The sequence below is a fragment of the Notamacropus eugenii genome, chromosome 7, assembly GCF_028372415.1.
Source record: "Notamacropus eugenii isolate mMacEug1 chromosome 7, mMacEug1.pri_v2, whole genome shotgun sequence".
Classification (NCBI taxonomy): domain Eukaryota; kingdom Metazoa; phylum Chordata; class Mammalia; order Diprotodontia; family Macropodidae; genus Notamacropus; species Notamacropus eugenii.
The window spans coordinates 136940128-136953286 of NC_092878.1; the positions used below are offsets into that span (position 1 = coordinate 136940128).

Consider the following 13159-nt stretch of genomic DNA (forward strand, 5'->3'; position numbering starts at 1 on the left):
AGACTAACATGATCTGAATTCAAGTCTTCCTAACTCCAGGTCCATGCACCACTGAATGCATATTATACCATGAAAGTAGCCAAGATACATCATTTAGAATATTAATTCCTTTCCATACGTGCCACTGGATGGATTTTGTTCAAGCTGATTGTTTTTCAGTTGTGTCCTTAATACAATTCCACAATTTTTGTGCATTGGAACAAGTAATAGATCTAGAATGTGAAAACCTGATTTCACACCCTGCCTTCACCCTTTGTAAATTAAATTATCTTGAACAAGTCATTCAGCTCTCTCAGTTTCAGTGCTTCTGTGAAATGAATACTAATCCTTGTTCTCTTGCTTCACAACAGAAATGTTGAGAGCTTCAAAGAAATACTGTGTGCAGAAATGTCTTTTTTAATTCCAACATACTATGTGAATATGAATTGTTCCTTTCATTGGCTAACTCTTCAATGGAGCAGAATTGAGAACACAGAGTCTACAAGATGACTGCTAATTCTTACCCCATTCCAAAACTGAGGAGATGGCAATTCATCACCATAGCACAATCATAAAAATATAGATGTTATCTTTCAACTGAGAAGAATAATCCCCTAAAAATGTTCAGAATTTTATATTCCCTTCATTTTATTCAAGGGCAGAACCATTTGTGATCCTTTCTTTCCTTAGACTTTCATTTTCTTATAACACTAAGGATAATTGCCAAACTTATTACCTAATTTGTTTTTGCCTGATAAATGTCTTACTGGCCCCTTGAATAATAATTTCCGAGGATATTTAATAAGAATGAGTGGATCTGTAATTTTACCACTTTAGGCAATTCCCAAAGTGGAAATTCCTTCCACCAAGGCAGAGCAGCAACTCTCCTGCTATAAATTTAGAATTGGCAGGGACCTAATCCAAACCCTTCATTCTGCAAATGATGAAAGTGAAGCCCACAGTCATGCAGGTGGTGAATGATGGAGCCCAGATTTGATACCAGGGCCCTCTGATTCCATAGCCAACATCCTACTCCACCTTGCCTGAAACCCTCAGACATTAAGCCATTTTTCCTTGGATATACCACTAGTATGTATGGTAGATCTTGAACCCAGATCTTTCTGACTGCAGCCTAGCCCACTAGGTAGCCTATCATGATATCAATGCAAAATAGAGACAATTAGACTTAAAAATATTATTCCAAGATTTACTAGAGGGTTCCTTTAAATAGCAAGAGCTTTTATTGGAAGAAAATTCACATTTTATAATAATTTGCCTTACAAAAAATGATCAGAAATACATCAATGCATAAATAAGTCATTCTTGCATGTAGAAGTAAGAAAATATGATTTTTATGAGACAGTTCTTCATTTAATTAGACAATACACTTTGCTGTCCAGTTTATCTATGAAACTGAAGTATGAGAATCCATTTCTAGAAATAAACTGTCTACTTATGTTGCCTGCAGTTCACATAGAAAATTTAGCTTGGTTCATCTTTCTACCTCAAAAATAGCCAACAAAAATGGAAATCTTCTGACTGTCTTGCTGAGGAGAAACCATTGCCTATATTTATAGTTCCTGTAAATATCAAAGATTTTTGTTTATTGCATATTGCATAATTGTATGCTCATTAGAGGAGTGAGAAAATGAAGAGATGCAGAGATGAGAGATGAATGAAAGGAATGAGGGAGGAGGTATAAACAAGTAGTAAAGAGATGAGGAAGAGGCAGGGTGATGGGAGATTTTCTAGCTTGAAGAGTATGATGGAATAAAAGGAAGAATGCATTACTTTCATGTACCATAATTTTTTAATCATTTGACAGTCAGTGGGCATCTTCTTTGTTTATAGCACAAAAAATGCCACTTTAATTATTTGGTGCATATGGAGCTTTTCTTTTTGTCTGTGACATCTATGGGGTATATGCTTAGCAGTGGAATCTCCAGGTCAAATGGAATAGGTCTTTTAGTCAGCTTATTTGTCTTCTTAGAAATTGCTTTCCACAATGATTGTATCACTTCACAGCTCCACCAAAAATGTGTTTGTCTGTCTTTGACAATCCCATCCAACTCTGACTATTCCTGTTTTCTTGTCACTTTTGCCAGTTTACAGGTGTGAGGTGAAATCTCACAGCTGTTTTAATGTGCATTTCCCTTATAATTAGTTGTTTGGGGGCATTCTTTCTTTCATAGGGTTATTAATAGTGTTTTAGTACTTTGAAAACTGTTCATTTTCCTTTACAACATTTATTTGGGAATAACCTTTGGCCTTATATATTTCAGTTGTGTATGTGTGTGTGTGCATGTGCATGTATGTGAGTGTGTGTATTCAGACTTTTATGAATGCTATTTGATAGAAAGATTTCCCCTAGTAGACTGTTTCCCATCTTATTTAACATATATTAATTTTATTTGCAAAAGTTTTCCAGTTTCATGAAATCAATATTATCTATTTTATTTTTATATATTTTTCTATCCCCTGTTTGTTTAAGAAATCATCCCCTACCCTTAGCTATATCCCCTAGTATATGGTCTGTTTTCCTCCCATCTTTAAAAAAGGCATTGATACTATTCAGGTCACCTCACCTTTTAAAATATAATGTGGAATATGGTGTAACATATTAGCCCAGACCTGATTTCTATCAGACTGTTTTCAAGTTTTCCCAACAGTACTCAGGAATTATTTCTTGGGCAATTTATATTTTTGGGTTTATTGAACCCTGAATTATTGAATTCGATGACTTCTGATTTTTCTGTTTTCATTCATTTACTTTTCTGTTTTTAACCAGTACTGCTTTGTAAAGTAGTTTGTTGTTTGACAGTACCATTCTTCCTTTATTTAATTCTCATTATTTCCTTTGTAGTCTAGGTTTTCTGTTCCTCCAAATGAATTTTGTTATGTGTATATTGATATTGGTAGTATTGCCATTTTTATCATATTGGTGCAGCTTAAGCATGAACTGTTCTAGTGTGTAAGAAGTCTAGGTAGGGACCTATAAATCATAGGGTTGGTTGAGAAATTCTCTAACATGAGAAACTTTAGCCATACTGCTCACTTCACCTTTGGGTCACTCATCTTTTCTCATTAGAATGTAAAATCATTGAAAGCAGGGATCAATCTGCTTTCTTCCCTTTGTATTCTGTGTACTTACCAGAATTCCTTACCAGAAAATAGTGCTTACTAAATTTCTCTCTCTATCTCATCAGTTCATATCTCCAGCTATTTTTTTTCTTATTTCCTTATGGGTAGTTGTATTTAGATAATGTCAACAAGCATTTAATTAATTAATTTTGGAGGCAATGGGGTTAAGTAACTTACTCAGGGTCACGTAGTCAGTAAGTGTCTGAGCCTGACTGGAACTCAGGTTCTCCTGACTCAGGACTCTATCCACTAGGTCACCTAGCTGCCAAAACAAACATTTATTTTAAATGCTTTCTGTGCCAGACATTGTCCTAAACTCTGAAGATAGAAGGCAAGGCAAAAATATAGTCTCTCCTCTCAAGGAGCTAACTTTCTAATGGGGGAGATCATCTTTAAACACCCAAGTAGATAAAGTGCACAATGTAAATGGAAGGTGATGTCATGGTTGAGTAGCTGTGGGGGTCAGGAAAGGGCCCAAGACAGGGATGGGAGGGCAGAGGCAAGATGGCAGAGTAGAAGGAAGGACCTGCTCTAGATCTCCCCACATAGCCCTTAAAATATTTGTCAAAAAGACTCTAAACAAATTGTAGAGCAGCAGAAGCCACGAAATGACAGTGAAACAGATTTTTCCCCCAAGATAGCCTAGAAGGTAGACAGGAAGGATCTATTGCACTGGGCTCTGAATGGAGCACATCCAAGCACAGCATGAACAGGATTGGAACAGGCTTCAGGACACTGAATCACTTGTAACTGCTACAGTTTCCAGATTTCTCAACCTACAAATGCCATAGACAACTTCAAAGTTTAATAAAAAAGCTCTTTCACCTTGGTGGGAGGGGAACCAGTCCAGCCCCAGTCCTGGCCCCAGGGTGGTGGCAGCACTGGGGTAGCAGCATCCAATTTTGGAGACCTCGACCTAAAGACCCTGGGGAAATTGGGAGGCTGATCTGGGTCTCAGTCTTGAGTGGCAGTCCTGGGGTGAGGAAAAGTGCCGGTGTGGTGGATCTGGTGGCAGAAGTAGAAAGGGAATCCTACTTGCAGTTTCAGGGCAGAAAAAAGTGATTTTGGTTGCTCCCAGACCAGAGTGCAGGCCAGGAGAGGAGTAAACTCCTCTCCCTTGATTGTGCTACCTTGGAGGGACTGAGAACTTACAGGTCCCTGGAGACATCTCAGAGAACAGCTGCACAAAACCTCTGAAGTCTAGGGTAGTGTACCCTCTACTTGCAAAAGGATTCAAAAGTCAATAACTGTCTGGGAAAATGCCCCAGAAGGGGGAAAATAGATTGTAGAAGGCTACTTTCTTGGTGAAAAGATATTTTATTTCATCCTTTTGGATGAGAAAGAGCAAAGCATACAATCAGAGGAAGACAGCAAGGTTAAGGCTTCTATATCCAAAGCTTCAAAAAAATATGCCATGGTCTCAAGCCATGGAAGAGCTCAAAAAAGATTTTGAAAATCACGTAAGAGAGGTGGAGAAAAAATTGCAAAGAGAAATGAGAGTGATGCAAGAAAATCATGAAAAACGAGTCAACAGCTTGCTAAAGGACAGCCAAAAATGCTGAAGAAAATAACATCTTTAAAAATAGACTAACCCAAATGGCAAAAGAAGTCCAAAAAGCCAATGGGGAGGAGAATGCTTTAAAAAGCAGAATTGGCCAAATGGAAAAGGAGGTTCAACAGCTTACTGAAGAAAATAGTTCTTTAAAAATGAGAGTGGAACAGATGGAAGCTAATGACTTTATGAGAAACCAAGAAATTACAAAAGAACGAAAAAAATAGAAGAAGATGTGAAATACTTCTTTGGAAAAACAACTGACCTGGAAAATAGATCCAGGAGAGATAATTTAAGAATTATTGCTCTACCTGAAAACCATGATCAAAAAAAGAGCTTAGACATCATCTTTCAAGAAATTATCAAGGAAAACTGCCCTGATATTCTAGACCAGAGGCTAAAATAGAAATGGAAAGAATTCACCAATTACCTCCTGAAAGAGATCCCAAAAGGAAAACTCCTAGGAATATTGTAGCCAGATTCCAGATTTCCCAGGTCATGGAGAAAATATTACAAGCAGCCAGAAAAAAATCAATTCAAGTGTTGTGGAAATATAATCAGGATAACACAGGATTTAGCAGCTTCTACACTAAGCTATCAAATGGCTTGGAATATGATATTCCAGAAGTCAAAGGAGATAGGATTAAAACCAAGAATCACCTACCCCACAAAGCTGAGTATATTACTTCAGAGAAAAAAAATAGAATTTCAGTGAAATAGAGGACTTCCAAGCACTCTTGTTGAAAAGACCAGAACTAAATAGAAAATTTGACCTTCAGATACAAGAATCAAGAGAAACATGAGAACGTAAACAGGAAAGAGAAGCATTAAGGAACTCATTAAAGTTGAATCGTTTACATTCCTACATGGAAAAATGTTATTTGTAACTCATGAGATCTTTGTCAGTATTAGGGTAGTTAGGGAATATATATGTGTATATATACATATGTATGTATGTACGTATACATAGCTGTGTATGGGCATGTATGTGTATATTATATATGTGTAGGTATATATATGTACATGGGTGTATGTGTGTATGTATGTATATATATATGTGTGTGTGTGTGTGTGTGTGTGTGTGTGTGTGTGTGTGTATACATAGACAGAGGGCACAGGGTGAACTGTATATGAAGGAGAATACCTAAAAATAAAATTTAATTTTAAGTAGAATATACTAGGAGTAAGAGAAAGGGAGAGGTAGAATGTAGCATATCATCTCACATAAAAGAGACAAGAAAGAGCTTTTACAATGTAGGGGAAGGGGGGGGGGATGAAGGAAATAAGTGAGCCTTACTCTCATGGTTTTGGCTTAAAGAGGGAATAATAAACACTCAGTTGGATATGGAAATCTATTTTACTGTGAAGGAAGGCAGGGGGGAAGGGGATAGGAGAGGGAAGACAATAGAAGAGACAGCAAATTGGGGAAAGGAATAATCAGAACCAAACACTATTGTGGGAGGACAGGTCAAGGTAGAGAATGGAATAAATAGAGCACAAGATAAGACAGAGGGAAATGTGGTTAGTCTTTCACAACATAACGATTATGGAAGCATTTTGCATGGCTACACATGTATGGCCTATATTGAATTTCTTGTTTTCTCAATGAGGGCAGGTGGGAAGGGAGGAAGGGAGAGAATAAGGAACTCAAAGCTTTAATAGTGAATGTTAAAAATTGTTTATGCAATTGGAAAATAAGATGTATAGGCAATGCAATGTGGAAATCTATTTTGCCCTACAGGAAAACAGAAGAGAGGAGAACGGAAGAAGAGGGGGTAATAAAAGGGAGGACAGATGGAAGGACGAGGTTGATGGGGTGCATACTGTCCTGGGGTGGAGGGTGGGGAGAGATGGGGAGAAAATTTTGAATTCAAATTCTTGTGGAAGTGAATGTTGAGAATTGAAAAATAAATAAATTATGTATTTAAAAAAAGACTGGAGTGGGAACTGTGGCCTCAAGACCACATGTGGCCTTCTAGGCCCTCAAGTATGGCCCTTTGACTGAATCCAAACTTTACAGAACAAAGCCCCGTAATAAAAGGATTTGTTCTGTAAAGCTTCTTAGGCCTAGAAGTGGGAATTTGAGCTCAGCCTTAAAACAAATCCTGAATTCTAGGAGTCTAAGTTGAGAAGAGTTGTACTGAGCGTGCTTTGGTGGATTGTCTCCCAAATATTTTATGCATTTTGTAAGTCTTTTGAATGGGACAACTCTTCCCTTTCTATCATTGCCTGCTGGAAGTAGGATTTCTGATTATGATACAGACTTCAATTGGTTTTATGGGTTTATTTTGTAGCCTAAAACTTTGTTGAGGCTACTAGTTTTGAAGCCTAAAATTCAGGGTCAGCAGGGAATGAAAAATAAGAATGAGAAAAGAGACTGGAAGAGAACTAGGGAATGAGGTAGGAGAAAAGGAGAGAAGGAGAAAGCTAGATGGTGAGCTAGCTAAATAGATAAAGCATTAATTAAGCACACACTGTGTTATAGGAGCCGCTTTCAGTGCTGGGGATATAGGGCAAGAAAACAAGAGGGTCCCTAATTACAAGGACCTTATAGTCAAAGAGGGGAAAAGAAAACATCAAAGGGAACTGGAAAGTTGGGTCCCAAGTGGGACTGCAGGAAAGTCCTGAGGGGCAGTGGGAGGTGAGGAGGAAGAAGGGGCTGGAGCAACCTGCAGATTAAGTGAAGTTGAGGTGGAAAGAGGTAGATTAGGAACAGTCTCTCTTACAAATTCGAAAGGGATTATTTCAAATCATGAGCTCATAGCTAACAATGTATTTTAAAAAAGGAACTAAGGAAACATTGTATACAGCATCAGCAATACTGTTTTAGGAATTATTTTGAGTGAAGAAGTTATTTTAACTTCTATCAATACCCAAATTAACTATAAAGGACCTATGAAGAAAGATACTATCTGCATCCAGAGAAAGAACTGATAAATAGAAGATGTATAGAACAATTTTACACACACACACACACACACACACACACACACACACACACACACACACACATGCATATTTACATACATGTTTGTGTCTAATGGGAGTCTTCTCTAGGGTGTGGGAGGGAAGAAAGAAAGAAAAAAGAAATTGACATGATAATTTTTTTTTTGGTCATTTCAAAGGAATTTTAAGTTGTGCATGTAGATTTGCAGTTTCATGGGCAATCATCTTTTTTATTGTACTATCTTATAGAGATGCTTGTTTTATTCCATAAATTAGAAATACAACAAATGAAAAAACACTTCAGTATGTTAAAAGTCATTCTTTGGCAGAGTTGAAGTCAGAGATACAAACTAAGTCATGGTAGGACCTTAGTTCAAATATCAACAGTGATCTCTTTCCTACCTCTTTCTTGGTCTTACTTTTAAGAACAGACCATGTAATTTATTAAACTAGATTGAGAAATGAAAGAGGTGGTTGGGAAAATAGGTGGTGGTTTATTTTCCTCTCCCCAAGGTCGAGGCTGTAGGATGTATGTACAAGTATGTCTGAGAAATCTGGACCATTCATTTTCCCAGTCCTGTCCTCAGAAATTTGGGCACATTCCATTCTACACTGGCAGATTTTCGGTTGTTTTTATGATCCTTCTTTCCTTTGGCGGACTCCTTCTCCCTATTCTCGGTTGAGGTGCTAAGTTTTCATGGGTAATTCCTCTTTAGCTCTTAACTTCCTATTTACACTATTATTTTCCCACAATTCCTAATTCCTTCACCTCAGCTGCTAAATTAGAGCTGCCTGGTCTGGTGTCCTCTGATGCATAGGCTCTGGGAGCCCTGAGAGTCATCCTTGGTCAGCTCATCCTGTTGCCTATTTAATGGAGTAGCTCTGACTCACCTCCTCCAACTGAAGCTTTAAGGATATGTAAGCGACTCCTATCACCTGAAAGTCTCTGTTCCATCCTGTAATAATATGAGTGATGCTCCTAGAGCATGATCCTAGGTTAAGGGAGAATCTGGCACACCCTTATGTAATTGAGCTCTGGTTCCTGTCTACCTGACATAATTACATGGTTAGTTTGGTCAGCTATTTAGTCGTTCTGAATGTCTGGCAAGTATGCAGATAATAAACCTAGATGAATAAAATTTTCTATGAATTAATTATATCATGATTCAGAGAAAAGAGAATCAAGGTTGGAGACAGAAGATCTCAATTTAAATTCCAGCTTTAATATCTGTGAGTTTTGTGACCCTCAGCTAGGCATCTCTGAACTTTTTGTCCTTCACTTGTGTAATGAGGTTAATAATATTGGAATTGCCTCATAATTGTATTGTGAGGAGGGAAATATTTCTATGGAGCTATGGATACTGGCTCACTGTGACCCCGTTTTGGCTCCTCAACACACCAGGAATGTGCATCTGGAACTTTGACTACAAATGACCTTGTTTTTATTTTGTGTATCGAAATTTGATGCAGAGAGTCCTGAGGAATGAATAGCTCCAGCTGGGCCCCTCCATCAGGTCGACATCTGCTGCTGTATTTTTTGGGGAGACTTTGATTTTTCTTTCTTGCATGAACTAAAAGTACAGCAGTTACTCACAGGCCCAGAGCCATTGCTAGTTAGCATGGAAGCTTTGATTCACTCCATTTCTGACCTGAGCTTATCTTTCTTAGCCTTGTGGGCTCATGTCAGGTTTAGTGTAGGCACTGATTGACATGAGCCATTGTATCTCAGAACTCCAGAACTTAAACAATCCACTTTCACTAGGAGCAGGAACTAAAGGGCATATGTCACACAAAGCCAGGGTGCTGGTGCTCTTGGTCACCTTGGCCTTTGAGCCACCCTGACTTTATTTCCTGCAGTTTGCTCTCAGATGTTCCAGGGGTGCTGTTCAGGGAGATAGGTGGCAAACCACTCTGATCTCCATCTCAGCAAAGGTATTCCAGCTGCCTCTGATCCTCCACAGTGAGAACTCAGCAAGTGAATGGACATAACTCCTTCCTCACCTCCAGGGAGACTGTGAGGTTCTTGTCTAGCTTGTGACTCCTGACTCTTTAAAAAACCACAGGAAGTTGCTGTTGAATATGACTTAGCCATTATGCAAACTGACCTTAGGAGTCCAAGAGGTTGCAATCCTCATGGAACTTCAGCATTTTGTTTTTAAGGTCCCCATTTGGGTGGCTAGGCACATGGGCATGGTCAAGTATTTCACCACCAGGTGAATGTTCCATTAGACATATTCCATGCTCTTTATTCCTTCTTCCCAGACTATCCCTGTACCACCTTCACTTAGCCACTTCTCCATCTTTGTAGTTCACATCATCTCTGTACATGGATAGTCTTTACCCTTTTTGATGTAACTTATTGGCCCTCACTCAGAGCTGTCAAACATATATCCTCAAGGACAGCCCAAACCTGATGAAATGACAATTAGAAAATGTTTGACAAAGTAAATAAAATACAATAAAGCACAAATAATATAAACATGATTTTCTGTCGATATGTGACTCACAAATATTCTTATATAAGGTTTCATGGCCCCTATTTCTATTTGAATTTGACACTATTGCTCCAAGTCATTCCTCTTACTCTTTCAGAGATGTGGTATTGACCCATAGACTTCCTCTCCACCTCAAATCCTGACCTCATTTTGGGGGATTTTAATATTCACATCGATGTCTTTTGGACACATTGACCTTGCAGTTCTTCAACCTTCTCAGTTCCCATGACCTTATCTTCTCTCCACTTCAGCCACACATAGTAAGGACCACATACCTCATCTCAGCGTTACAGACAAGTTTTCTGCCTTCCTGGGCCAGAACTCTGAAAGTTTCTCTGAAAATACCATCCTATCTTCTAACATGACCTCTGCCTCAGTTCTAAACCTCATTCATTTTCACCATGACCTTCTGCCTCCACCTTTCTGTTTGTTTCCAGCCCATCAGCTCTGATCTCAGCTCACTTTCCTGTCTTCTGTGAAGGAGTGTTTGTTGAGCCACCTTTAACTACCTTGAGGTACACCGTTAATTAATGTTCAGTGCAAGCAATTATACCTCAGAAATTAGCAAGCATTACACATTTGGGCTTGATTTATTGTTTTGTTGGTTGTCTAGTCTTAAGAAAATGTTAAATATGGGGATTAACCTTAAGTGGGTGTGCATGCTCCACCCTTCCCCAGCTGAGTTATTACATATTTGCCAACAGTTTTCTTCTTGTTTTCTTCTCCTTTTCCTTCTTTTCCTTCTCTTTCTCCTCCTCCTTTTCCTCCTTCTTTCCCTTCTCCTCTTCCTTTTTCCTCCCTTCCATTTAAGTTTAGATCATTATCCAGTCTTGAATTGTTACCAACCACACCCTCCCAATCTATTCTTCATTCACATACCCATATTATCTTTTTTTTTTTTTTTTTGGAGGGGGAAAGGCAAGGCAATTGGGGTTTAGTGACTTGATCAAGGTCACACAGCTAGTAAGTGTCTGAGACTGGATTTGAATTCAGATCCTCCTGACTCCAGGGCTAGTGCTCTATTCACTGCACCACTTAGCTGCCCCCAAACCTTCTGTCTTTTCAAGTCTTCTATCTTTCTTTCACCAAAGGATTTAGTCTCCTGCTTTACTGAGAAAATGGAGGCAGTGAATGGTAAGTTACTTTTCATTTATTCTGCACACAAAACTCTCTTTCATACTCTATTCTTTTTTGTTTTGCTCCAGCCCCTGAGAAAGAGAGACCCATGTTTTCGCCAAAGCAAACCACTCTACTTCCGCTCTTGATTTCATCCTTTCCTATCTTTCCAGGGAGTTTATTCCCTCAATCATTCTTTGTCTTTCCCTCATTCTCATTCTCTTCTTATCTACCGCTTTCTTTCCCATTATCTACAATTACACCCATCTTCTTAATATTTAAAAAGACTTAATCTCACCCTGTCTCTCTTTAAGCTACGATCACAATGTAATTCTTCTGTCTTTCACAATGTAATTCTTAGAAGGGATTGTCTACGAGCATTGCCTCAATTTTCCCAATTCATCCTCACTTTTGCCTCCCTTCAAATCTGGCTTCCATTCAGTTGAAACAACTTTCCATGGGTTCTTCAACGATCTGCTCAATGCTGAATCCATTCATGTTTTCTTCATCCTTGGTCTTCTTGATTTGTCTGTAATTTTGTGACCATCCTTTGGGATTCTCTCTCTTCCCTCGACTTCCTTATTTCTTCTTCATCTTTCTTGATCTCTCACTTCTTTTTTGTTCCTTTTCAGTCTCTTCTCCTAGGAGATCACCATCTTTCTCCTTGTATTAATCTTGGGAGTCCCTAAGGCCTGGTCCTGGTCCTTCTCTCTTTATATATTTTCTCTTGGTAATTTCATCAGCTCACATTAATTCAATTGCTATCTGTCTGCAGATGATTTCTAAACCTGTATATCTAATCCCTAAGCACTAAGTTTATTATTCTCCCAAGATTATTTTGGCAAACTTGTAGAGGATAGATTGGAGGGCATGGGAGGAAAATGAAAGCAGGGAGACTGAGTAAAAGACTATGGGCAAAAATTTAGCAAAAAGAAGTGATGAGAAACTAAAAGTTAGTCACAGTAATGTTGGTGAAGAGAAGGGGATGAAAGCTATAGATTTTGGTGGAATAGATAATTTACATGAATTAACAGTTGAGATAATTGAAAGAGGGAAGGCACTGAAATTCAGAGGGACTGGGGAAAGCTTCCTGTAGAAGATAAGATTTTAACTGGGATTTAAAGGAAGCAGGGAAGTCAATAGTTGAAGGGAAAGAGAGAGACTATTCCAGGTAAGAGGACAGCCAGAGAAAATGCCTTGTTGTATGTAGGACTACATGACTCTTCACCATTCTAATTGACCTCTTCTAATGTTTTTTAGCTTTCTAAAAAAAAATATGCTACCCAGAGCTAAACACAATATTCCATTTGTGATCTTTTTCCTTTGTATTTCTGAATAAAGCTCAGACTCCTTAGCCTGGAATTCAAAGCCCTTCACAGCCTGTTTCAATCTACTTTTTTATGCTTCTTCTAGATCTACACTTGGTTCCAGGTAAATTAGGCCCCTCATTGCTTCATTAATCTAATTTGGATTTTCCTATCTTTTCCTCTGCCTATAATTCATTTTCTATTCCCTCTGCTCCCTCTCCTTCCCACCCCTGACTCTACTTCTCCTTGCTGAAATCCTATAGATCCTTCTAACACTCAGCTTTCATTTCATCTTTATGAAGTCTTTCCTGCTCTTCTTGATTGGACATATTCTTTGTTTTCTCTGAATACTCCTATCACATTTGCCATATTTAGGTTTTAGATATAGTTATCTAAAATCTTGATTATTACCTCTATTAAACTATAAGGGGAAGGACAAGGTTTTATTCCTATTTATAGATTTCCATAGTATCCAACACTTGGCATTTAATAAACTACATACTTAAAAGTATGTTGAATGATTCAATTATCCTGTTGACCTATCTGTTGGCACTACATGCTGTTCTTAGACATTAGTCAATATCTCTCACCTTCTGCTCAATATCCTAGTGGTTTTTTCCTTT

At 38.3% G+C, this 13159-nt stretch overlaps 1 pseudogene; it reads right to left on the reverse strand.

The window, feature by feature from the left end:
- LOC140514766 (alcohol dehydrogenase 1-like) overlaps positions 1-8459 on the reverse strand; it is a 30307-nt pseudogene extending 21848 nt beyond the window's left edge.
- Between the last annotated feature and the right edge of the window lie 4700 nt (positions 8460-13159).